Raw genomic sequence first — 26,503 nt, 5'->3', positions numbered from 1 at the left:
CCACACTCCTATTATCCTCACTGACCTGTTTGTAACATCTTGCCTGATGAAGAGACCTGGAGATCTCAGTGGCTTGCACATTTTTTTGTGTGATTATTGAGTTGGCCTAATAAAAGTATTGTGCTAATAAAGATTTTGGAATTTTTCTTAAGGCCAGCACGGCTGCCTTTTACATTTTACAGTTTGTATAGAGACAGGTGTGGAGGTAGGAGGACTCCAAAGAGAGAAAGGGGTGAGAAGAGATGAATGTGACTATGTAAAGTAACATGAATCTGTGGATTTGGGGAATGTGAAGGAAGATGGGGAGAGGTGGCACTATGGAGGTGTTCTGCAACAGAGTTTCAAGCATAAGGGGTGGGGGGGGTGGCAGCAATGGAGAATGGGCAGAGCCTTCCAAGAGAGCAGGCGATCTTTAGGTGGTTCTGGGTAACAGCAGCAGGGAGTGAAAGCCAGCTGTTGCTGACTTCATTGTGCCTTTTAATATTGTTGGGGTCAAGGCATTTGCCATTTGCTTGTATAATTTATAGCGTTGAACATTATTCTTCGCAGAGAATCAAAGTTAGATAAATTCGCTAAATCTGAAACTATTGGATTCTAATTTGACCACGTTGGATTCGAATTTGAATCTCCGTTCCAGCAGTGAGATTGAAGACTTGGGTGACAAAACTGCACAGTTTTCATTTTATTGCCCAAAATCTGTTTGAGAACATAGCTTTTTCTGCCAATGACTACACCTTTTAAATTATGCATATAGTGAAAACATTTGGACTGCAATGCTGGTATTTGGAGTTTTCAAATACTTAAAATGTAGTTCTTCAGCGTGGTGCAATTTAGAATCTGACTCTTCTCAGGCCCAACCCTTATGGGAAACTAGGTATTCCATGTGTTTTGAAATATGAGTCACAGGATAAAGTAGGCTGGAAAGTAATGAGTCCTGATGGCCTCTTTAGCCCCAGCCAGTAATGGCTCAATCCAACTGCCACCCATTTAGAGTGGCTTTAATTCTTACCAAAACGAGGTGCTAATAGCAGTGGTTTAAGCCAAGGCAGATGCTGGACAGGTTTCCCTCATGTATTCTGCCAATGCTCCCCCCAACCTTGCTTTTCTTTTCTTTTTTTGCCTGTAATGTCCATGTTATATTTCTGGCTCATTTCTTCTTTGAGTCTGCCAGCCCCACCAAACCTAGTCAAGGGTTTGTATAACTATCCGATAAAATTGTGGCTGAAGAAATATATTTCCAATGGTCGGTTCTAGCTCCAAACATAAGACCTTCATGCTTCCAGGGGGAAAAAGTTGACTATTGTACTTCCACTTGCTGAGATTTATAACCATCTGTCAAGGAAAACCTATGTATTTACTTAAGCGTATTTGCTACCACATTTTATTTTCTGTTTATAGTATAAATTTACCTCAGATCTTGGCTGGGAACATCATGTTGGAGCAACCAACATGATGTTCATGATTACATTGTGGAATGAGGCATGTAGTGCAGGAGTTTATACTTTTCATGGAAACCTGAGATGTTCTGTAACACAGAAAAATGAAGCAGTAAGAATTAAGGAATGAAAGCCACAATAATCTTTACATGGGCATTTCCTGTTTCTGATTTAGGTGCCTAGTACTGCTAGGCAAATAAGATTTGAATCAAAATGCAGAAGCAAGTTGATTCCCCTATCTGCCTGCTAATTTCCGATATTAAAAGTATAAGACTCTGTTGGACATGATTCTTCACACTCTTTAGGTGAAAGGCCCATATACCTTACCTGGAAATTACAGTAGAAATCATTTCAAGTTGAAATAAGAAGTTCCAATAAGTGCTGTGTTGGGACTGTATTGATGTGAAAAAACAGGAAGAGGAAGTGAGGGCTACATGCATTTGTATTTTTCGCCTATCTCCTTGGAATAGTTTAGAGGATAAAATGAGTTTACATTGCCCAGAGCTCCTTGGAGGAAGGGAAGGATAAAGATGTAATAAATAATAGAACTGCTTAAGAATTAAACATGAAAATGCATGGCTGATTCGTCCTAAGGACTTTGAGATAATAATGGAATCGGGGCTGGTGATCCCAGAGGGTCAAAGTGTGAGCTCCTTAACAAAGATCAAAATTTCTTCCCTTGCTTTTTGTCATCCTTCCTGGTCTGTATACATTTATTGCTGAGGACTCCTGAAAAAGTAAGGGAAACATACTAGTCCAACCAATTAAAAGATGTGGAGCAAATGTGTGCAAACTCACTTTAAAAAACAAACACACATGAATTCAGTGAAGTGTTCGTGCTTATTTCCTTCAATTTCTCCATGTTTAATTTTTCTAGATGCAGAATGTTTTATTTCTAGTTGCAGACATCAAGGTTTCTCTCTTAAAATACAGAGTTAAAAGGACCACTTCCCACATGGAAAATTGGTTTCCTGCTATCCCAAGAAAATTAATTGAAAGCACAAAGAACTTTTCCAAAGCTGTTTTACTTACTCTCTGCCTCAGTTCAGACAACAGGTTAGTTAACAGAGTAAAAACTCCACTCAACGGTTGAGTTTTTAGGAAGTTCTCCCCATACAACATATTCTAATTCCACCATTGTGTGACTGTGGGCTAACGTGGAGTTGAGTAAAATCTATCGCGACATTTGATTGACTGTTCCTCCCCCCCCCCGCCCAATCCTCTTGATGGTATCCCATCAGCCACTGCTGCAAAAAAAATCCCGGCAGCTCTCCTAGAGCGGCACTTGCTCCTTTTGCTGCTCTTGCCGGAAACTCTGTAGCCAATGGATAAAGTAAATGCAATGGAAAACTCCACGGAGCCTGCCACGCAATACAACCGTTGTGCAGGAATTCTCCTCTGCACAGCGTGGCTATTCTGCGTGGAGTGTTTTCCCAAAAAGACTCCACCATTGCATGGAGTTTTCCCACAAGGCAACACATTTCTCAATGGTGGTGTAAAAACTCCACCGTGGAGTTCTAAAACCACCATTGAGAAACGTGTTGTCTGAACTGAGCCTCTGTCTTTTTTCCAAAGTGTTACTGGGGTGGGGTGGGGTGGACTCTAATCTTAAAATGTCGCTGTTTGTTTTACTTGATGATGTTTTTCTTTGTGCGTTAAAAATTGGAATTCTGCCAAACAGTGAACGCTGTATTAGGTTATTGCTCTATACTCTGTTCAAGGAAGAAGCAACCCAATCTTCCCTGAAAAAATGGAGCCACATATTTCTCATCCGTGGGCCGTCTGTGGAAGTTGTCATGCATTAATGACATTTATGTTTCCTTTCCTTTCTTTCTTTTTGTTCCCTCCCCCACTTCTTTTTCTCTTATTAAAAATTACAGCAAAGAGCTGATCCAGATTAGCAAGAAATGGCACATCCGTGAAGTATCTAACATGATAAAATTAATGTTAACATATAAGATCAGGGCCATTAAGATCCTAAGGTAATTAGAGATTGAATTAGCCTTGAATTGCATCTGATTTCATCTGTTTGAGATGGAAGACAAAGGAATAGTATAATAACTGAGCAGACCAGGCTTTTTAAGGTCAAGTTTTTCCTGTAGGGGAAAAAGGGGAGGGGGAGAAAGATAAGACTAAGATTTGCTTTGTTTCTTTCTCTAATGTGCACGCGCGCACGCACACACACACACACACACACACACACTCTTAAATGGAGCTTGCTATTCAGTCTCATGATTCAGATTCACTGCAAGGATAATGTATCTCAATTGCAGTGCCATTACAAAATGTTGGTGGAAACTGGGAACACAAGGAAAGTGTCTCCTCAATGGACAATTATGGGAGTTGTGTATTCCAACAGCTTTACTAGAATTCCCCCTGCCATCATTTTTCTTTAGCCGAGAAAGCTCAAGTTTCCCACTGGCATGACACTGGATAGAGCCCCCCATCCCATTTTGTATGATGGGAGTATGATTTTGGGAGATATGTGGACAGAGCTACAGATAGGCCACCTATGAGAAAATTGCCACCATTTCAGGAGTGACAAATGCCACCTATGGGCGTGGCAGGAGGGGACAGTTTGTAGGTGGTGGACTTGTTGATGTTGATATTCTGAGTGACCTTCATTCCAAGGGACTAAGGGGATTAAGACAAGTCTCAAACAGAACTGAGCAGAAAGGATTGTGTGTGAAAGTTCTTGGCATTTTTCCATCTCCCCAAAAGCAACCTTCTCCCCTGGTGATGGTTTGGCAGAGATTGCAGGGGCAGAAGAGTCATCCCCAGCCCTAAGGAACTGGAATGGTAATGGCACCATTCCCTCCCCTTCCCATACTAATTTAAAAAGAGGGCAAAGCATTGGCTTCATTTGCCATCAGTGATGTCAACATGTAGCCAATCAGATTGGCCATATGAAACCACAATGGGTATGTTCAGATGACACTTCAGTCAATGGAGTATGAATGAATATTTGCATGCCACACTTCATATTATTTATTTTATTAAAACATATGTATCCGGCCCTATTATCACTGGGATCTCAGGGTGGCATACAGATAAAATCAGAACAATAGAAACACAAATAATTTACACAGCTACATATGTATTAAATCATTAACAAATCAAAACCAGTATAGAAAAAAAATAAAAGCAATAAAACAATTAAAACCAACTCAAACTATGTGTAATCATGGAGAATTTAGCCCTCGAAGGCTTTGATAAAAAGCCATGTTTTAACTTGGCACTGAAATGAAGCCAATGTCGGTACCAGTTGGGCTTCCAAGGTACCCTACCCTGTGCCTGTTTGCTTTCTCTTCCCCTCCTTATTGTTTTACTATGATTTTATTAGATTGTAAGCCTATGCGGCAGGGTCTTGCTATTTACTGTTTTACTCTGTACAGCACCATGTACATTGATGGTGCTATATAAATAAATAAATAAATAATAATAATAATAATAATAATAATAATAATAATAATAAGGCATTCCACAAGTGTGGTGCCACAACAAAGAAAGCCTTCTCCCATGTCCCACCATAATGTATGTCCCGTGTTGGTGGGATGCAGAGGAGGGCACCTCCAATGGATCTCAAATCTCAGGCAGGCATATATAGGGAGAGGCACTTCCTCAAGTACTGAGGTCCCAAGCTGTTTTAGGGCTTTAAATGTCATTGCCAACACCTTGAATTCCGACCAGAAGCGTATAGGCAGCCAATGCAATTCTTTTAAGACTGGTGTTATATGGTGTTTATAGGATGTTCCGGTGAGCAGTCTAGCTGCTGCATTTGCACCCAGCTGCATTTTCAGTCGTCTTCAAAGGCAGTCCCACGTAGTGTGCAGTGCAGTAGTCTAATCGGGTTACCAGCACATAGACTACTGAGGCAAGGTTGTCGCTGTCCAGGAAAGACCATAGCTGGCAGATCAGCCAAAGCTGACCCCAAGTACTCCGGGCCACGGAATCCGCATGGGCCTCTAGTGACAAGGATGGGTCTAGAAGTACTCCCAAGCTTCGCACCTGCTCCTTCAAAGGGAGTGCAAACCCATCCAGAACAGGGCGCTTACCCAATTCCAGGACTCAGGAACCACCAATCCACAGAGAATTGAGCATTGGCAGAATTGTGTGTACTCAACACTAAAAACCCTTAAAATGATATGTTGAGGCAATCCAAATTCTTTATAAATTATGAATATTGAGCTAATTTGCCTCATTCCGCTGAATTCGTTTCTTGCTAATCTCAGAGTGAGGCAAGGAGCAATGTAGTGTACAGATAATCCACGGTTGCCTCAACCACTGGAAACCTTATTTAGACACCCCTCTGGCACCAGACATTCCAGCAGGAATAGCCTGCACACATTCAACCATATCTTTGCAGGCGCAGGTGTAGATATCTAGAAATTCTGAAGCATGGTGGGGGGATGTTCCCCCCCCCTGGAAAAAAATGGTAATTCAAGGGGGAAATGAAAAATATGTAATATTTATTTTCTTTTAGTGTTCTTTACAGATCTAAAGTCACTTGCTTTAAGACCATCTTCCCTAGCCTGGACTTGAAATTGGGAGGGGACACAGGATCTTAGCCATTGTTGGTACATAATCACACAAGATGAATAAGAAATTTTAAAGGCGCTCAATTTAAGACCTGGAGATATATAAGGTACCATTAGATACACCAGAGCGCACGTGTGGCGCAGTGGTAAGCGGCAGTTTCTGCAGATGAAACTCTCCCCACGGCCTGAGTTCGATCCCAGCGGAACCTGGTTCTCAAGCAGCCGGCTCAGGTCCACTCAGCCTTCCATCCTTCCAAGGTCGGCAAAATGAGTACCCAGCTAGCTGGGGGAAAGGTAACTGCGACTGGGGAAGGCAATGGCAAACCACCCCGCTACAAAAAAGTCTGCCAAGAAAACGTCAGCGAAAGCAGGTATCCCTCTAGGAGTCAGTAATGTCTCAAGTGCTTGCACGAGAGGTTCCTTTCCTTCCCTTCTTAGATACACTATTCTGGGAATATTAGATGGGGTTGTATAATATTCTTATTATTTTCTAACAGTACATTTGTTAACTGCAGATAAAAGTGTTGACCCTTTGGTCTGGTTTAGGGTTATGATTTGTGTTTAGGGTGAGAGAAGTCCTGGATTCATATTCTGGACAATCCCTACCCGGGGGATTATGGTGACTGTGTCTGTCGCTGGCTGAGTGGATTGGTGGTGTATTGTCTAGAGCTCTTGTTTCCGGAGCAGAAGGTGGTTGCTTCCAGGAGTGTTGTGGGATGAGAGGCTGGGACTGTGCTTTTTGAGAAAGGGAGGGGCCAGAGCTGTGTGGTAGAGCGCATGCTTTGCATGCAGAAGATTCCTGGTTCACTCCAGGTTCATTCATGTCGTTGCTAGAGGTCTGGGTTGGAATGAGAGCTGGTAAAGTACAGCTACACGTGTAGGCTGGTAAGTAGAAAGAAAGACCTCAATTCAAATCTCAAGCACAAATGCACATCTAGGTGGCCTTAGGCAAGCCACCATTTCTGAGCCATAGCCTGTCCTCTCCCCCTATAATCAGTACTGTGGGGATAATTGGCATATTTTACTGGGTTGTTGTAAACACTACTGAGATAATGCATGGGAACTACTCTGTTCTGCTTTTTGAACTTTTGATCTGTTTTCATTGTAATATTTTATGTTATTTGTAGTACATTTTTATTTTTATTTCTTTGTTTATCACCTTGGTACCTTAGAATGAACTACAGATTAAAAAAAATACTTTTAATAAATAAATAAATGAATAAATAAATGTAATATAATGTATCCAGATTCAAATCCTGCATAGCAGTGAACCGCAGTTGGTTAGCTCAGGCTAGTCCCATTCTCAGCTTAGCTTATCTTCCAAAGATGTTAGGACGATAAAAATGGGATAACATCATAAATGATGTATTTGAGCTCCTTGAAGAAAGAAGGGCAAGATATAAATGCGGCATGCAATTAATGGGATTTGCTACCACAAGATGTAGTGATAACCACCCATTTGGATGGCTTTAAAAGAGATTGGACATATTCATGGAAGATAAGGCTACTAGTCCTGATGGCTACATAGGACTTCCAGTATCAGAGTACACCAATTGCTGGAGAACATGTACGGGAGCATGCTATTGCACTCATGACCTGCTTGGTCACTGTGTGAACAGAATGCTGGACTACATGGACGTTTGATCTGATCCAGCATCGCTCTTCTTATGCTCTTAAGCTTATCTTGTCTTTTTTCTTGTTTGGTCTAACGTATGAGGAACACAGCAGATATGAAACGTGGGAGGGCACCTTCCTGGCTTTGTGTGTGTCGTTTCTCTCAAGTCTCTCATCTTCCAGATATTTTTGTCTGTGAAGGTTAGAGTTTCTTGGTTGTAAACTTGACGTGTGCACTTCCCTTTGAAGAACCTCTGTTGAACACAGTAGGGCCTTTTTGTGTGTGTGTGTAAACATATATAGGGCCAGGTTTCTCCATGTGGGTTTATCTGTGGAGGCTGTGGGGAACATTGGTATTCGTGTTTTCCTTACCAATTTTCATGCTGAAACACACACATTAGTATTGAGAAAAAGCACTGGTGTCTCCATATTTTGAACTGTGTGGACCTTCTTTGACTTTGTCAGCAGTCCTTATCCAGCTCTTTGTTGCAAGGGGAATGCATTAGGCACTGGTTTGTTTGTTTTTGAATTCAAGTGTATATTTACTGAAAGCCTTATCCAGGAACTATATAAAAGTGGGAAGCTGTTGGGCACTGTTTCACGGTGGAAGGCCTCATCCAGGCTCTCTGTGTAGCATGGCTTTTTAAAAATGTGCCACCAGACACAACATGTGCAATCCTGGAGAGGGGGGAGGTACAGCCCCAAATGTCCATTTGCTTAGTTCAAAGATTCAAGTAATGCAAAAGTTGCATGATGTCAGTGGTGCAGCGGAATCAGGGCTCCCATGGGCTGAGCACTGGGACTTCTTAATTAGTAGGGATGATGACATCATCTGCCTCCCCCCTCAGGCTTTCCTGTTTCCTCTGAGCTTAGCATCAGTCCTCACAGAAGCTGGAGAAGAAATAGATTTTCTAGGCAGCATTAGATGTCTGGGTGCTTGCATTTTCGGACTCCCCTTGGGGATGCGGCTATCAGGATTGTCATGGTGAGCTCTTGCACTCCAAAATTTAATGCTATGATGCGAAGTGATGATAATGATAGTAAAGTGAGTAGCCCAGGCTCCTCTACAACCCCAAATCCTTTCTCCTACCCCTGCCAAAGATGCTTCCCACAGAGGCCACTGCTACTCTTTACAGAACGTTTACCCATTTTTCCAGGATGAAGGAAATTGTTCTAGAACATTGGGATCCCTTCCCTGAGAAGTCATGTGAAGTTGTCAGTGTGATGATAAAGATGGTGCAATGTGAGAAAATATTCAATACAACATTCTTAGAGTTATAGAGTAGGAAAAGTCCTTGGAGGTCATCTACTCCAACCCTCTGTTCAATGCAGAATCAGCCTCTTAATAGGAAGTGTTGTATTGTGTTTGTGCATCTGGGTTTTTTCCTCTTGTTCCTAGGACTTTTTATATATATATTCCCCCACTCCCAATAATGTTTTGTTGGAGTTTATGTGAAGTTTGAATAAAAACACTGCCGAATGAATGCGGTTTGGAGGATTTTCTGCCACCCTGTGTAGGCTTCTAAATGTCATGAAGTGTGATTTGAAGCACAAAAGCCTGTGTGCGCACACACAAGTAAAATGCCACAAGCTTGTTGTAGCAGCGTGCACATCATAGTCACCTACTACTGTGTACTTCAATATGTTGCTTTAATAAACAGCCCTGAGGTGTAGCAAGGGAATGTGTTGGACACTGCACATTCACTCTACAGTGAAAGCTTTGTATCATCCGACTCTGTCCTGATTGCTTAGACTAGCCTCCCCTCCACATGATGGGAGTTGTACTATGACATAGTTGTACTATGACATAGATGGAGTGGCCCAGTTGGGGAAGACGGGCCTGATTCAAGGCTGTCGGGTCTTGGATCTGTAGGTGTCAGGTGCGTACACATGCTTGCACATTGTCCAAAACCAGTCTGCCCCAGCAGAATTTCTTGGGCCTCATCAAGAGATGTTTTCTGGATACACCCTTGCAGCCGTACAAGTGTGCTTGTTAGGGTGTTGGGATTGTGCTATAATGGCTAGTAATCAAGACAGGTGAATGGAACCTCAATGTGCTAGGACGGTATACCTCTAAATTGAAGTTGAACAAACAAGGGATCACAATCGCCATCATGCCTGGCATCTGGGAACCACAGAATGTCAGCTTTTATGGACCCTAGCCTGATCTAGCATGGCAGTTTTTCATTATCTTACAGCCAGGCTTGCAACTAACTAAAGGTAAAACTATGTAGGTACACCAAGTTAAAACCTGGAATGATAACATTGGTTTTGTGTCTTTTTTATTTTCACACTTCCCAGCTACCAGGCTGTAGCAGGAAAAAAACCCATTATGAAATTGCAGAGTCGGGTTCGATGAAAGGTCCAAAGTGCAGCTGTTCTCTGGCTGAGAAACAATAGCCAACAGTGTTTGTCCAGGCCCAGTCTTCATGGCACTGCTGTTTTGGCAAGCCTGCTGTAAGACAGGTGTGCATTCAGAGAGGTGATTGGTGAGTTTAGAACACAATCCATCATACATCAGGGGAAATATAGAGAAAGCATTATATTTTATAGCTTATAGCACTTGACCCAGTAAAGTGATCCAGAATCATGAAACTGATTAAAATGCAGAAGCAGTGAGAGGCTATCTGGGGTTGTACAGTTACATGATGGTGAAGTGACTTGAATTCTGCTCTTGGTCTTTGGGAAACCTGGATTTAAAACCTGTCTATGACATTAGTTATGTTTAGAGTGGACCCATTGAAATGAATGGGAGTCGTTAGACTAACATTGGACACAACCTTTGGTCTGGTCCAGTGGGACTGCTTTTATGTCTTAAATGCTGCAAATCAGTCTGTGGATTTGGCTGAGCACTATTGACATTAGGTCTCTCTCTCTCTCTCTCTCTCTCTCTGCTTCTTTGCACTTTTCCATTTTCTCATGAGTAAAAGCTAAATACTTTCAGTGGTATTGACACTGCTACCTCTGCAAGTACAGAAGCTAAAGTCTATTACCTGTTAATGTTCAAAGTAAGTATTACTGCAGGAGTTAAGTTTTAACTAGTGTTTTAAAGTGGATTATAACTCATAAAGGGTATGGAATCTCTGATGCAATGATGAGCATATATATATATTACTACTGTATTTTATTTTCTAGTACACTGGCTTTCCTGTTTCATTGTTTTTTTTATTCATGTATTCTTCATGAAACAAGATTCAATCCTGCATTTGTGCCATAGTTGTAAACAAATAATCCCACAAGAAATAATTTCTATGATGCTACATTTGTCCAAGTAGTTCTGGTGCCATTATTTGATGCAACTCTTCACAGGTTATCTTTACATTATTATTATTATTATTTTGGCTTTTGTTTCTAGCACCGTATCCAATGGGGGCAACACTTCAAAAGATTTCAGTGCTCTTTATCTACCATTATGCATCTACTTCCTCTCTGAAAGAGTAGTTTTCAATAGGCCTGTAGCTATGGGATCATCTTGGGAAGGAGGCAATTATGTGAGAACGAGGGGTAGAAATAGTTTGCCTTTGTAGATTTAAATACGTTAATGAAGAGTGAATTTAGAATACTTTTGAAAAACTATTGCAGATAAATATTTACTGCTGCATTTCCCTGATCCATTCCGTATCATTGGCTATTTCTAACGGGGTTGGAGAAGAACATGGCATAATGATGTTGGGACACTCAGGAGCTTATATTTGGGAGGTTGTACTATAAACATTATGAAGGGGGGCAAATGTTTGATAGTAGCCTTGTGTTTTTTACAATGCCTGTTTTCAAATATGACAAACTTGTGTTTGGAAGCATACGAATCATGTAGGAACACTCCTCAGACAGCCAAGATTTACTGCAGTACCCTGTAAAGTGCACATGTGGTGACAAACCTGAGTTTGTTATCACATAGTATGTGAAATGGCTTTTAGTACAGTAGAGTACTCAACTCTAGCTAGGCATGTATTCAAGGTACCCATGAATGTGCTTTTGGCTTTTTGCATCTTGACTCCACAGAATTTTTCTTTCTCTTCCTGCCTGAAATAAATTCATGCCCCCCTGGGTTTGTGTTCTGTACACTGCGCTATGCGATATCTACCCAGCGAGATGCTCCAGTGGAAACTGCATTAATGATTGATAAAAGCTGAGAGCTAGTTTAATTCTCCCCCACCCCACCCCCGTTTAATGGCTATCAATAATTTAATCCACTTACTGTGTGTTTTTAAAAAATGGTGCCCACACTTTTTCAAAAACAAACAAAAAACAAAAAACCTGGCCTGGATTTAAACAGGCTCAGGGATTTAATGATTAAAATGCTCTTTGGGAGGAACTTGAGGGACCAGCCCTCCTCCCAGTTAATACTAAGGGCTCCTTCACACGTAATTCCCCCCCTGCTTTGTCTCTGTTTTTTTTACCTCCAATGCTCTTTCGCTTGCTTGCTCTTCCACTCCACCCCGCCCCTTCTCTTTCCCTCTCTAGTTCATTGGTTGCTCCTTTCTCCCCCTTTAACAAGACAGGTCCTGTCAGATGAGTACTTCAACCAGACCACCTTTCTGCCTGGCAAAAATGGAACGACCCTTTAGTCTGGCTCTTTGGGAGCATCGAGGGAGTACAATCCTGTCTCTGCAGAGATTTGGGCATTGTACAATTTTTTAAAAAAGCACTTTCAAGCCAGGGGGGGATCCGCACGTCGCTCCCAGAGCGCTTCTATGCAACCCCAGAACACCCCGAAAACGATAGTCTGACTTCCCTGTAAAAGAAACGAGGAAGAGCCGTCCATGCCGCCGCCGCTGCCGACGACGATGACGAGGAGAGCTCTCCGCCGGAGAGGAGAGCTCGGCAAAAGAAGGCGGGTTAGAGAGCTTCTTCCGTTCTTCACCCCGCCTTCTTTTGCCGAGCTCTCCTCTCCGGTGGAGAGCTCTCCTCGGCGGCGGCGGCGGCATGGACGGCTCTTCCTCGTTTCTTTTACAGGGAAGTCAGACTATCTTTTTCGGGGTGCTCTGGGGTCGCATAGAAGCGCTCTGGGAGCGACGTGCGGATACCCCCCTGGGATGCAAGGTTTGGGTTTTATATTGAGGCTTGGAGCTGGCTGCTGGGAGAGATCGCTTTTCCCTGCCAGGACCTGATGCAATCCATTCAAAGCCAACACCAAGGCTCCCGTCACAGCACACGCCTCCAACAAAGGAAAACGTGTTTAGGGAAAATAATCCAGACTTTAGGCGTTCTCGGAAAAGACGGAAAAAGCTGGGGAAAAGGCGAGGTGTCCGCAGGATAAGCATGGCGTCATGTGAGTACTGTGCTGCAAATCCGCACACCAGGCATAGCAAGAGTGCGCTAAATCGCTCATGTGATGGAGCTCTAAGTATGAACCAACTAATGGAACTATTTTAACCAAAAATAATGTCTCCAGTTCTGTGACCTAGCAAGATAATTGCTTTTTTGCATTGGCAAAAAAAGTAGTTGCATTGCTAAACAAAGGTCTGTGTTGGCTGTCATTTCTGTCTATGATGGAAAGTGTTTGAGCTTGACAACAGGGATCCCCAGGAGAAGATGACTCCATGGATGGCATCTGTTTGCCTGACAATTCTACTCTACCGTGTATTCTCACGGAACCTTAGGTTTTGCAGGAGCACATTGTTTTGTTAAATTTGTTGCCAGTTTCCAATATTTGTTGTGTTTTGAAACAGAATTGCTCTTGTGCCCTGCCCTGCCCCCATTTATATATGTACCTTGCCTGGTATAGATACCACTTCCTCTAGGGTTGCATCCACTTTGGGTCAGGTAGATTTAAAGATCTGTCTCTCTACTTCAGCTTCCGTGGTTTGCATGGTTTGTTAACATGCCAGGAAGCTGAATCACATGGATGGAAGCCTTTTCACATATCTGGGCCAACTTGGGAGTGACCACAGAGACAATGGCAACCACAGTGAGCAAAATACATATAAAGGAGGACTTTGTTTTGGAAAGTAAGCAGATGTCCAGTTCAAAATTCATGCTGAAAGGACTCAAAAGCAATGCTGGAAGATCATCATGAGCATCTCGTGTCCAGAGCATCTGCCAGTAAAATAATAATAAATTCCCTCAGATTGAGAGTGGGTGAGAGGAAAACTAAGACCAATAACTTTGACAAGGAAATCCAAGCAACCATTTACTAAATAGTCAACTTTACCACTGTGTCAGTGCAAACACTAAATATTGAGGGTCAGGGCAGGGGCATTGGTCTTCACACTACTCTGCAGGATGGTACACATGACTGACTTACCATGTCGTAGGTAAACGTTGTGGTAAATTGTCACTTGGTAAATGGTCCTCTTTATCCCCTCATTACTGTGTATATGCAGAGGTCTATGGCATTTACCAGAACGCTCCTCACTGAAGGCTTTAGCATAGTGAATCCTTCTTCTATGTCTGTTTGATACGGGAAATGTATTCCAACATCAGTATTGATTAAGTGTGGAATCCCCCCTCAAAAACATTTCTAAATCTGGGAGAAAATTAAAATTATAATATCTGGGCTGCTCAAATTTCCTTGGATGTTTCTTCTGAACAGGCAGGAATCTCTAAATTTGACTCAAAATTAAACTGTAGGCAGAAACTGTAGATAGCTAACTGGCTGCCTGTTAACTACCGAGACATATACAAGGTTATGTTGTTATCCTATAAAGCCCTAAACAACTTGGGACCAGCATACCTAGCAGACTGCCTTCCCTTATATACACCCAGACGACAGTGAGGATCTTCAGAGGAGGCCCTGCTGGCCATTCTGAAACAAACAAAATGTTGCCATGAAGAACCTCGGCCCCTTCTCTGTAGTAGCACCCATCCTCTGGAAAACCCTCCTTCGTGCGGTTCGGGAGGCAGAACATGTAATATGCTTTAAACACCTCCTTAAACTTACCTCTTCACACAGGCTTTCCCTGGACTATAATTTATTTGATTTTATATTGCACTCTTAAGCTTTTAACAATTTAAGTTTATTGTATACTTATCGTATCTATCGTTTCAATTGTGCACTGCCCGGAGAGCCTTGGCTATTGTGCAGTTTAAAAATGTAATAAATAAATAAATGGCAGCTCTAATACCATGGCTTATTAGCTTGGCCCACTGCATAGAGAGTTCTTCAACAGCCCTGAATTCCCAACTGGATGCCCAGTATGATTGACAGACAAGCAGTGCACACAAGCATGTTGACAACAAACCTGTGTTATTGTCTTCCTAAACTGAAATTTGAAGAACCACCCATAATATTTTTTGCTAGCCACATCAACACTCCTCTTGCTTTTCTCAAAATTCCTCAGGTGTTTTGGCCAAGCAGGAAATTGCCATTCTCCTACCACCATGTTGATTTTTTTTTTTTTGCTTTAGATGAAATTCTGTGGCAGCTCTAGCCTTGAGGATGGCAAGTGAGGGATGCCCGCAGGGTCTATACTCTCAGCTGAAGTAAGGTGTGAGGCATTCTCCTTAAGTAGGTTGAAGAGGTAGTATCTTGCTGTAAAGTTCTTATTTTCTCCACGAAAATACTTCTGGCTGTGCCAAGGAGGTCATGATGGTATGAGGAAGTGTATTTTGCTGACAACCTGTGACCGTACTCCATTACAAAACTGGTTTATGCTTGGAGTGCTCTGTGGTCAGACGTTTGTCCACCAGCTGTGTGGAGAAACAGCTGGCAGTCATTATGGGCTGATGGTGGCAGGAAATACAGTTGTGTGGGAAACATAACTGCTACTTCTAAAAGGATGCCTGTAGGAAGGGACTGTGGCTTTCACTGAATCACAATATTAAAGCAAACTTTATCCTTTGCCTGCTCTATTAGAAACTTTGGATTTTGGTCATTTTGTGGAAAATTCAAAACCGTCGTTTGCTTTGAAATAGAAAACTTGTAATATGTGTCTGAGTTTTGAAGTACTTCTACATTTTCCCACCTTTCATGATGGTCAGGGTTTGAAGAAAATGTTCCATAATTGCAACTCAAGAAACTGAGACCTCTAAAATATCAAATATTCTGAAAGTCGTGCTAAACAGCAGGAGTAGACAGCAAAGCAACATTAACACACAAAGACTGTTCCACAAAATACCAGGCTTTGTTACAGATGGAAGTTGCAGACATAAAAGATGCTGGCTGAAGGGAATGATGGGAGTTGTAGGACTTTTTTCTGTCTAAGCATGCATAGGATTGCAACCTTCCTCACTTTATTTTTAGTTGCTTCAGATGTATCTAACATATATAATGGGCTATACAATATAATGGGCCATATATTGGCAAAAGCTGATCATCAGGATATAGATTTGTTATATTGTGTATTAAAAAACCAATACACCCCATGTCCATATAGAATTTTAATAAACTTGGCTCATCGATACAAAGAAAGTGCACTGTTATACTGGCAAATATCTGTGAAAGTGAATGCTTGCCTGTTGAAAGATTAACAAAAACAAAAACACACACACACCAACAACTTGGATACTGTACTAAGGGGACAGTGACCTTTCAATTGTGTCAGAACAGGGACAGATGTAAATATCAACACTGTCTCAGAGCTGAAATGCTTGGCTGAGTAATATTGACACATATATCAAATTGTCTGTATCAAAATGGATGATATGGGTGGCACTCTGAGAACTCTGGGTTTGTTGGTTTGTTTGCTGACACATAAAGACAGATTGTGCACTCCAGTTATATTCTCAGTCAACGTCTCAGTCACAGTGCTATATTCGACACTTCTTCCCTTGATGAACACACGTGTTCAGATTTTCTTCTTTATTGTTTTTATTTTCCCTAATACATCCGGATTATTTTGCGATGCTTTCACTATTACACCGTTAATTCATAGGTGTACACACGCACACCTTGGACAACCACTCTTCTTTTTGCTTTTGGCAGTTCCCACCTTTCTTGATTCAAGCCCCTTTAATTCCTGCAGCTATCCTCTTTCTTACTACCGTTGTACAATGTTTCTATATGCTTATCTGTCATTGCTGTCGACAGAACACAGTTTCAATGTCGCCTTCCTATTTTAGAAACATTCCACCCCCTCCTCCAGTTTTATTGTTTTGTATACACCTTTTATGTCACTCTGCTTTGGACTGCTATTATTAATGTCTGGTGTCTTAACTTGAATTGAACTTTGATATTTTTTCCCCTTATCACTGTCTCTACGTTCCCACTTTATTTTGGTTTTGAGAACAACTTTATAGATTTCTCCATCTCTTCCTAATGGCAGATTTATACAGTACGTCCTTCTGCTTACCTTCACTCTACTCTGTAAAACCGTCTGTATTGTTACTGACATTTTTTCTCTCTCGTACACTTTCAAATATATCTTCAGTCTATTTTAAAAAACATTAATGAATTTCACACACACACACACACCCCTTGACTTTGTTTTATATGTAGAAATTGACTTTTTTTCATATGTTGCCACTTGTTTCTACTTTTTTTTTTAAAAAAAAATGCAATTCCTTTTACATCTATTCTGTTATCTTTCACTTTGCTAACTATTTGTTTTCTTCAATGTGAGCACTACTGTGAAGCCTGGAACCAACCTTTTATCTATGGCTTTCTAGTTGCTGGTGACTTATTTCTACATTAAATGTAGAATGGCATCATCTTAATTCCTCTTATGATTTTGCACGCTGTCCTTTTTTCTGTATGTTGTTGCTGCTGCTGCTGCTGTTGTTGTTCCCTATGGACTCACCTATCTTGAATCACTTTACTGCAGGGATGGGCAGAAAGTAGTCCTTCAGATGTTTGGGACTTCAGCTCCCAGCATTCCTGGCCATTGGCCATGCTGTCAGGGGCTTCTGGAAGTTGAAGTCTAAAACATCTGGAGATCTACCTTCCTCCTGCAGTCGCAAAAAGTGGTTCAGTCTCTAACCCTCCTTTTTCTTACAAAGTTCACTGACCTTGTAAGCAGTAGCTGCACTTTGTCCAATTTGTATACCTTGTCAGACAAACTACAACTTCCTTTACCAGCATTCCAGCTCATTCTTTGTCTTCTTGTTTCCTGAGGCCAATTTCTCCATTTTTTGTTGTTTCATCCAAACTGAGCTTCTTTTAGACCAGTGGTTCCCAATTAGCTAAGTACTGCGGACCCCTTGTTTTTCAAATGCCAAGCCATGGACCCCCTAACTTTTGAAAAAAAAAAGTTACCTCTATGGTAGTTACCTGTGCGAAGCACTTTTTTGGAGAAAATAAGGGGTAGCCCCTAAAAGGATTTTAGATATACTAAAAAAACAGACCATAAAATTTGTGATATTATCACACAAAAATGACAATGATTTAGATAGGAATATAAAGACAATTTTAACTTTACTAACGTCTAGTTTACAATTGAACAAATTATGACTTGTCTAGCAGCTACTAAACCTAAATGTGTTGGGCGAAATCATGCCTCTTTTTGTCCCGAACAATCCCTTCCACATCCGGTTCAATATTTCCTACTTTTAATCTTAAATCTGGATCAACATCGAGCCAATTTCTATGCTTGTTCTTCATATAACAAAATGTCAAAAATGTTTGTTCACAAAGATATGTGGAACAAAAGGGAACTAGATGTTTCCAAGCTTTTTCACCTCACTTCTTATAATCAGGAGAAACCTTCACCCAGAATTGTTCCAGTCTATATTCTTTGAAAAATGGTTTCAATGAACCATCACAAGTCACGTCAACAAGTGCAACTTGCTCTTCCGCAGATAGAGTTGTTACATCACCACATTCAAAAGGATTCCTTCTCCGTGAGTTTTCAGGATTAGGTGCAGGGAAGTAATCTCTGAAACTAGTTGCTAAATCATGCAGGTGCTCAGTGATGTTATATTCTACTTCTGGTAGGAATTCATCATCAGTGGACTCCAGAAATTAATGGTGAATATGTGAATGGTGCCACGGACCCCTTGGGTGGGTTACGCGGACCCCCTGGGGCCAACGGACCCCCAATTGGGAGCCACTGTTTTAGACAACAATTTTACTGCAGACCACCAAGTATCTTCCTCCTGAATCACTCAAATATAGGGCATGTTCAGACAACATGCTAAGCCATGGTTAGGCCGCTAACCCTTTTACAGCAAATGGTTAGTGAGCGTGTTTAAACTGTGCTTATGTAGCCACCATGGTTATGAATGGTTCATACGACAGGCTAAGTCACAGTTCACATGACATGCTAAGTCATAATGTTTAGCTTACCCACCGTGGCTTAACGTGCCATCTGAACAGGGTCATATTCTTGCACACCTCTCCCCAATCTGTTTTCACGTCAAGCTTTTTCGTGCAGGGGACATCCACTTTGCTGATTAGCATGAAATTTGGGAACTTGGATTTTCAGCAACAATACCCACAAAGGTGCACAACCGCAAGTCGTGTGTGTGTATGTAAAATTCAGATGTGTGCTTTTATTTGGGGTGAGCTTTTAATGATGATGATGATGATGATGATGATAATAATAATAATTTATTTCTTACCCACCTCTCCCTCTGGATCGAGGCAGGAACAACATCAAATACAAAAATACTATAAAATACATAAAACTTAATAAAAACACATAAAACAAATACATTATTAGAATAACAGCCAGACATCTTAAAATTCGACTGGGTAGACCTTTACCTTTTAGTGGTAAAATGTAGGTGTAAGGGTTGGTTTTAAAGGAATATGCATATGTTTTATATATATTCTTACTAAAATATAGAAACTAAAATATTATAAGCTGTTGAGAGCCTACCGGAGATATAGTAGGCTATAAATCTGAATAAGTAAATCTTCAGTGCTGCCAAACCCACATTCAAAAGCACCTGATTTAATTTTGGTTCTCTGGGTCCAAGCACTGACCAGAAATTACCCCGCTCAGCGTGAGCGCTAATGAAATCCTGCCTCATGCTGGTTTGGCTGCAGGCTCGTTTTTGCTAATGGTATGGCTTAGGAAAATGATTGGACTAAACCCATTAGAAAAATTTACAGTTGCAGATCTTTGTAGGAGGATTGTGAACACAGCTGTCCTCTCTTCAATTATCACTTAAATTTGATTAGATTGAACGTTTGGGTTCTCTTGTCATGCTGAACGCGCTGTTCTCTAATTCTGTTTGCTTACATGTGGTATACTGGGTGTCTCTGTGCATAGGTCCATGTCAAGCCAAGTTGAAGTTCTATAGACTTGCAAGCTAACGAAAAATGTGTTGGTTTATAGGACATAAACAAGAGAAACCTGCAACAAAATATTGCAGTGTGGACTGCTGCTCCCTGTTCAAGATTCCAGCCAGTCCATTTTGTCTGCCCTCTCCAGTTTTCCACACCCACTGAATATACTCAGTCCTCATTGGGCCCTTTTAGGGTTTGTTTGGAGGATTTTTTTTGATTAATTTTTCTAAATATTTTTCCTCCTTCTGCAAGTTTGCTGATAGCTCCCTCTTGTCAGTGGGTGATGCTGTTTTGGCTACAAAAGGATTGGCACTCTGAGACTTTGTAAGGCTAGAGAGGTGTAGTGGCTAGAGTGTTAGACTGGAAGTTGGGAGATCTGGGTTCTAGTCCCCACTCAGCCATGGAAGCTCACTGGGTGACTTTGGGCCAGTCACAGCCTCTCAGCCCAACCTACCTCACAGGGTTGATATTGTGAGGATAGAAATGAAGAGGAGGAGGATTATGTATACCGTCTTGGGTTCCTTGGAGGAAAAAAGGCGGGATATAAATGAAATAAATGAGTATATATAACAATGTGCATAAGGGATGCGGCCTTCAGCTTTGAATAGCCGGTTGTTGCTTGAAACTCAATCGTGAATATCTTTGAATGAAAACATCTTTATTCTGGCCCAGATAGAAAAGTGTAAATATTTTGCTAAGACACTATACTACAGACGTTAACCGAATTATCAGCACTCACACCAATCTACACGTCCCAGGATTCTTTGGAGGGAAATGTTAAAGTGGTATATCTGTAGTGTAGATATGTCGCAAGTTAGTACTGGTGGAGCAGAATGAAATTACCGTACAATCATTATACGTTTCCATTCTGTTCAATGTGCTCACTCCCAAGGAAATGTGCAAGGGACTGCAGCCTAGCAGTGCTTTCCTATGTAAGTTTACTTGGAATGAATTATTATTATTATTATTATTATTATTATTATTATTATTATTTATCATACTTATACCCCGCTCCTCAGCCAAAAAAGGCTCTCGGAGCAGCTTACAATAAGTTAGCAAAAAAGACAGTCCCTGCCCTCAGGCTTACAGTCTAATAAAGACATGACACACAAGGAAAAGGAGTTCAGGAGGGAAGATGGAATTGTATTCCTGTTAGTGTACATGGGATTGTTGCCTTACGATGTGAGCTGGGAAGTCCTCAGTTCAAAATGCACCTCAGCTGGGAGCTCCCTAGGTGGCCTTAGGCTAGCCACTATTCTTTCAGCTGGCCCACGTCTGCAATATGGAGCTAATAATGCAGACCTGTTTTATAGAGTGTGTTGTATGCAGGGGCAGCGTCAGGGGTTAGCATCTTTGGGCACCTGCTCCGGTCCACTGCCGACCCCCAGAGCCTCCTGGCCTGGCTCCTCTGCCTGTTCGCCTCCCCTCTTCAAGCGTGGCAGCGGTGACAAGAGTGAGGGGAGAGAGCAGCATTTGCGTTGTGCTCTCCCATTGGGTAGTTGAGTAGAGTGGGCCCAAAGGAAGAGGGCAAGTGAGGAGGTAGGCCCAATGAGAGAAAGGGACACACTGAAGGTTTCCTGCCCAAGGGTCCCCACGTGAAACCTGGAGCTGGAATAATATATGTGGATGCTTGAAATGTGCTATATGGGTGCTTAGTATTATACCTCCTCCATTTTTTTAATTCCCTGATAGATGGGAAGCTACATGTTGCAAATGTTTAGGCACTTCAGATTTAACTAGTGAGCAATTATTAACTGGCTCTGCCACCTAGGTCTCTGTGTAATTATTTTTTTTTAAGGTCAGGGGAGACTTTTCATCATAATACCGCCTAAAGCATCTTAGTGCTATAATAATTAAATTGAGAGGGATATATTTGATTTATAGCGCTGATTACAGACTCTTTCCTTCTTGTTTCCTTACATTTTTATTATTTTAACACAGGCCAGGTTTGGAAAGAGGAGTTTTGTCAGTCAGTTGCCACTTTGGCTCAGGGTGCTGGATTTGGAGCTGTGTGATATTGGTGAGGATCTCACTGGGTGGCCCTTGGGGAAAGACCACCAGTATTCGTCTTCAGTTCCCCAACTGTAAAAAGTGACTACTAACGACAGACACCTCCCAACACCATAGAAGGGATGATTAAATTATGGTCATAAAGCACTTTGCATATTAAAAAGGGTATGTCAGATTACCATTTCTGTAACAAAGACACGTTGGCTTGCCTCACTCACTAACTGGCAGGCAAGAAGGGTGATATTTGTTAAGGTACTTCCACAAGTACAAGTAGTAAGACGAAATTTGGTCTTGCAACATACACACTGATTTGCAAGAAAGGCAAATGCTATTTTGGGCTGCATTAATAGAAGTATAGCTTCCAAATCACGTGAGGTACTGGTTCCTCTCTATTCGGCCCTGGTTAGTCCTCATCTAGAGTATTGCGTCCAGTTCTGGGCTCCACAAAGGACGCAGACAAGCTGGAGCGTGTTCAGAGGAGGGCAACCAGGATGATCAGGGGTCTGGAAACAAAGCCCTATGAAGAGAGACTGAAAGAACTGGGCATGTTTAGCCTGGAGAAGAGAAGATTGAGGGGAGACATGATAGCACTCTTCAAATACTTCAAAGGTTGTCACACAGAGGAGGGCCAGGATCTCTTCTCGATCCTCCCAGAGTGCATGACATGGAATAACGGGCTGAAGTTAAAGGAAGCCAGATTCCAGCTGGACATCAGGAAAAACTTCCTGACTGTTAGAGCAGTATGACAATGGACCCAGTTACCTAGGGAAGTTGTGGGCTCTCCCACACTAGAGGCCTTCAAGAGGCAGCTGGACAACCATCTGTCAGGGATGCTTTAGGATGGATTCCTGCATTGAGCAGAGGGTTGAACTCGATGGCCTTGTAGGCCTCTTCCAACTCTGCTATTCTATGATTCTATGACTACATTTTCAATATTTTGATCTTTAAGAGAGATGCTATATTGAAGTGCGTCTTACCAATGTTACAATGTGATAATATCCCTTGAAGATTGATGTCGTTCTTTCAAAGTTTAGAGATTACCATACCCTCAATCAAAAATCTGAAAAGTAATGGTTAACTACTTTCTCTCTCTGGTTTTCTTTCTGGTAGGAAAGTCCTTGTGCAGTGTTGGGTGCAGACGGCACTCCCAGCTCCCTCCTTCTGTTTCTCTGTGTTTGTTAAGAGCTCCTGTAAACTAATTGACGGTGGCCTCTTCAGAGAGTTAAAAGGTAATTATTTGCCCGTTTAGATGTTCTGCCTGTTAGGTTTCCTCACGGGGCAGGTGGGAAAGATGGATGAAGTCTGAATTAGTTTGTGTGGAAATTTCTGTTCTTACATCACTTCTTAGCTCACCTTGATTGCCTTCTCTCCCTTAAGATTATTTTTTATGTATTAAGAAGAACTTCTGTTTTTCTTTCTGCTTGCACTTACCTTGCTACTCAATCTTCTATATCCAGGAAGGTATTCCAAATTTGTTTGAGGCTCTTTGAGGGGAATTGTTTCGTGTGAGTGTTTTAAAACAATGTTTCTGAACTGCTGAATCCAAATCTGTCTATACCTAAGCAATTCACTTTTCAGCTTTGACCCTAAAACTAACAGAGATAGTCAAGATGACTGATGCCAATGCCTTACCAGTATAAATATGCTCTTAAAGTCACACTGCTTAACAAATTTTGATTAAAATTTGAAGGCAAGCTGATATTAGGCCTATCATTCATCCCAAATCTTTTTAGAAGCCTACAAAATTGGCAGCCAATTGAAATTTATTTTGGGCAACCATGAAAAATCTGTACAAAATGTGTTATGAAATCAATCATGTTAACCATAGAGCATTAAATGATGCAGTTTGGTTTGTAAACCTGCCTTCTGCGACATTTCTGTGCTGAGAAATCGGAAATTGAAAAATCCAAAATACCCCCTTGCTGTTGTTCAGAAAATAGTTGCAAGTAACTTCTCTTTAGGCAAGAGTTGGAATTTGAACCTGGTGAGAAAATGTGATTTGGGTTTGTTGCTGTTATTCTCTCTTTTGGTGTGGTAGCTCTTTTTAAGTATTTGATTTTACTGTGTGTGGTTTTTAAAAACATTTTAAGCCCCTTCGAACGTAGTAGAAGAGGCAGAGTAGAAGTATTTTAAATAAATACAATTAATCAATCAATAATTTTTTTAAAAAACCCACTACTTTCTATAATCATCTCCAGTGCTGCCCCCTGTTGGTCAATTAATGTGTGCCATCACTGCCTGGTACCTTGACAATGGTTGCTGCTGCTTAACATTGACCGACAATGCGGTGGTGATGCAAAATCCTAGGCGAGCTTGAAAAATGGGATATTGTGGGATATAAATCTAAACAAAGAAATGAATAAACATTGCAGATGGGGAACCAAGACTCATAGGTAATGGCTTAGCCAAAGGTTTCCCCAGTTAGTCCATCTTTTTAAAATCTAGTATGTTGGGTCTATGCCAAACACTCATTCTGCTCTAGAACCTATACTATTAATGATTTTAGTCGCTTCTGGCAACTTGGCAAGTGAGGACTGGGACCAGGTGAGCAGACAAGGAAGCTTTACAAAAGCTGGTTTTATTTCTTGGATCCGACAGCTAGGACACAAATGGCTGATGCAAATATGTGTGTAAAGTGGCTAAGTGGAGAATGTTTCAGATTTCCCATTTAATAGGGGAGATGCGCATTTCATGCCCGAGTACATTGGACAGGTATCTTTTTTTGAGAGAGAACTTGTTCTCAAGACAACCAGGTGGGAAGCTCAAGGAGAACCCCTGCTTTTGCACTCAGTCTTCCACAGGGGTCCTTCTGAAAACCATGCCCATAACTCTCTGTAAGATGCATTTTCATTTTAACTGTGTGCGATATCATTATTATTATTATTATTATTTATTTATATAGCACCATCGATGTACATGGTGCTGCACAGACCACACAGTAAATAGCAAGACCCTGCTGCATAGGCTTACAATCTAATAAAGTTGTAGTAAACAATAAGGAGGGAAAGAGAATGCAAACAGGCACAGGGAGGTGTAAACAGGCACCGGGTAGGGTGAAGCTAACAGTATGAAGGGATTTTTTTAAAAATAATTTGTGTTAGCACACTTTTGATGGGATAATGATGTTTTAAAATTACAGTATAGAATAAATATTAATTCTCCAACACAAGTTGATGGGTTTTCAAGTTATAGGGGAGCAGGGGAGCATGCAGAAGTCTCCTTCCAAGCTTACAATGAAGAGAGACAAGGGGCGAAGAAAGACAAGGGGGGAAAAGAAAGATTCTTCTGGTTGATCAGGTGTGTCCTAGAAAGGAGCAGCAGATCTTAGACAGCAAGCCCTTCTATGGGAGAGTGTCCCTTCAGCCTAAAATTCAGGAGAAGCCATTGGGAACTAGCTGGCCAATTAGATGGTTTCTTAAGGAGCCAGCTGGATTTCCCTGAAGTTCCTGCCATCTAATTGCCTTTCTCCTGCTTTGACTCTTACCTCCTTATGCAGGAATGTATGTGAAACACACAGGACACTAATCTCTCGTCTTAGAAGGAAAGGATGCGTCTCCCTTTCTTACCCTCATAAAAATAGCACCGATTGTGTAACTGGCCCCCAAAATCTTGCTTAAAAGTCCTTTTTACTTCAGTCAGGTCGTAGCTAAAATGGTTTGGGGGAGGAGAGGGACGAGTGTTAATCTGAAGGAGCAAATTCATCCAGATTTAAGATGTGTCTAGAATTTGGTAACAAGATGAGTAAGTTTGCATGTCTGGGCTTATCTGTGTGTGTACCTGGTTGGCAGCCCTTGCAAAAAATCTAGCATCACCGGTGAAGTTCACTGCTAGTCTTGAATCCTTGCAAGCCTGGGGCTGCTGCAAAATTACACAGGTTAGACTCTCCCTGGTGCCCTGTTTGCTATTCTGACAAGGCAGCTTATTTAGAATCCTTTTTTAAAAAAAACACAATTGAAGAAAAGTAATTATTTTTTTCTTAACCCTCCTTTACATCTCCACTATCTCCAAAATGAAAGGCAATACTGCTTCTAACTAACGTATTTCAAGTGTGTGACGCTCTGGTATGTCTAGCAGTGTCTGTAATAACTTATCTTTCAGTGTGCTAAGCCTGCTTTGTTTGTGTTTTTCTCTTCTCTTATATAAATCAAGCGCAGAGCTTTGGAGGCCCCAAGCAGCATTTCGGCAGGATATTTACTTAATGTTTTGATTTTGTTTTTTAAAAGAAAGCTTTTGAGATAAGGTTGAAGTTAGAATTCATAATTCAGCATGCATGGACCATTTCTAAGTTCACTGCAACAGTATACAGCTGTCTTCTGAGTGATCATTCACCAATAAGAATTAGGGCTGTGCTCCGCTTCTCCTCGGACCGGAGAAGCAGAAGCGGATCGAGGTGCTTCGCCTCCCCTTAAGGCGGAGGCGAAGAGGATCGGGAGAGCAGCGGAGCGTTGCGGAGCAGATCGAGGTGAAGGCGGATCCTTCGCCTCGATCCGGAGCTCCGCAAAAAAGGTAAGGGGGGTTTACTTGGTCCTTTTGCCGCCACCGCCCGTGCGGCAATGGCGGCAGAGCCAGGTAAGGGGGCAAGGGGGGGTCTTACCTGGTCTGTCACGGCCCATCGCAGGCTTCACTAGAGCCCGCGGCTCAACCCTGAAGTGTAGGCTGCAAGCGGGGTCTACAGTTCCTGGTTGAGCCGCAGGCTCTAGTGAAGCTGATGACAGGCCAGAATGGACGCAGGTAAGGGGAAGGAGGGAGGGGGTTTACCTGGCCCTGCCGCCGCCGCCCGTGCGGTGACAGCA

The 26,503-nt window shown here is 41.8% G+C and overlaps 1 protein-coding gene across 1 annotated transcript in view; it reads left to right on the top strand.

The window, feature by feature from the left end:
• The window catches only part of ZMIZ1 (zinc finger MIZ-type containing 1), a 476,022-nt gene that overhangs the window by 58,633 nt on the left and 390,886 nt on the right, over positions 1–26,503 (top strand). Inside the window, exon 2 of the mRNA XM_063133162.1 lies at positions 22,821–22,939. The gene's annotated coding sequence lies outside the window, so the exon portion shown is untranslated. The remainder of the gene's footprint in view (positions 1–22,820; positions 22,940–26,503) is intronic.

Source organism: Elgaria multicarinata, chromosome 8 (genome assembly GCF_023053635.1).
Source record: "Elgaria multicarinata webbii isolate HBS135686 ecotype San Diego chromosome 8, rElgMul1.1.pri, whole genome shotgun sequence".
NCBI classification, from domain to species: domain Eukaryota; kingdom Metazoa; phylum Chordata; class Lepidosauria; order Squamata; family Anguidae; genus Elgaria; species Elgaria multicarinata.
Note: the sequence above shows the minus strand (reverse complement) of the source record. Positions and strands in the feature narration are given on the sequence as shown.